Source organism: Myotis davidii, unplaced genomic scaffold (assembly GCF_000327345.1).
Source record: "Myotis davidii unplaced genomic scaffold, ASM32734v1 scaffold1519, whole genome shotgun sequence".
Classification (NCBI taxonomy): domain Eukaryota; kingdom Metazoa; phylum Chordata; class Mammalia; order Chiroptera; family Vespertilionidae; genus Myotis; species Myotis davidii.
The window spans coordinates 6,500-7,895 of NW_006290662.1; positions in this window are offsets into that span (position 1 = coordinate 6,500).

A 1,396-nucleotide genomic window follows, 5' to 3' on the forward strand; every position below is an offset into this window, starting at 1 on the left:
ACTGCTCTTCCATTCAAAACACCATTTTCATTCATTTCACTGCCATCAAAAATATTTTCCTTGCTTAGAATTAGCCAAAGTGCACTCAAGATAACCTAATCATAATGTCATTTTAATGGAAAATTCTCTGGCTCTCCCAGGCCAGGCAAGAGTGCCAGCCTGGGCATCACTTCAAGGGAATATGACACTTTTTCCCCCTGTTAATCCACACCTTAGGATATTTTTCCACTGATTTTTAGAGAGTGAAGGGGGGAAGAGAGAGAGAGAGAGAGAGAGAGAGAGAGAGAGAGAGAGAGAGAGAGAGAGAGGAGAGAGATATGAGAGAGAGATGAGAGATATGAGATACATCTATTTGTTGCCAATGTTTTAACCACTCAGACCATGGTCCAGGACTCATACTGTACTTTAAAGGAAATCTTTGCAGATCATGTGTCTAGAACACCTAGTTCAAACATCCTGCTCAAATGTGCTGTGTGGTTAAAAATCCTTATTGTTGAAAGTATTAAGACAGTAACCAAATTTCCTGTGTTTTTAAGAGTTCAGGACACCTTCCATACCAGTCTCAGGTGGACATTTCTTTGTTTTCTCCATGATCTAAAAGTAACTGCTAATTGAATATTTCTATTCTAGAGTTTTCTCTCAACTGAGTCTGACCCCTGCCACTAGCCAGCATCATTATAATCAACTCCCACTGAAGGAATCTTAGTTTCTGAAATTCCCAAACAGTATTATTTCAGGGCATTTTTACTTGACTGCATCCATATGGAGTCCTACCATCTCTCTCCTGTTTACCTTGTTTGTTAGCTCTTAGTGGACATCTCACCATCTTCCTGATGGCCTTGTTGCTCCTATCCTCTATCATTCCATGACTAGCAGTATGTCCTGCTAATCCTAATGTCCCCATTATAACCCAGGGCCTTCTAAAGAGCAAGCACTCAATTCATGTTTGGGGAATAAATGATCCAGTGAGAGATTTCATTTAAGATTTAATTTCTCCTATATTTTTTAATAGGCCAAGAAAATCTAGGTAGACATAATTTAATTTTACAGAGTAAATCTACACTAATAAAAGAGAAACATGGTAATTGGCATACGACCGCTACCCTTCCCATTGGCTAATCCCCCTGTCACTCACAGAGTAGGGCTGAGATATGCAAATTAACTGGCAGCCAAGATGGCAGCGGGCAGCCAGGCAGTTGATGCGAACAGGGAGGCTTGCTTGCTTCAGTGACGAAGGACTCCAATGTTCCCTGCCTGCTACTGCAGGCCTCTGAGCTGCAAGCAACTATGTAACAAACATAGAAGCTAAACAAAACCCCAGAAAACTGCCGGGCTTCAGTCAGCAGGATCGCAACATTGTAAGCAAAGGCCAGAAACCTACTTTCAGCAGCGGAGG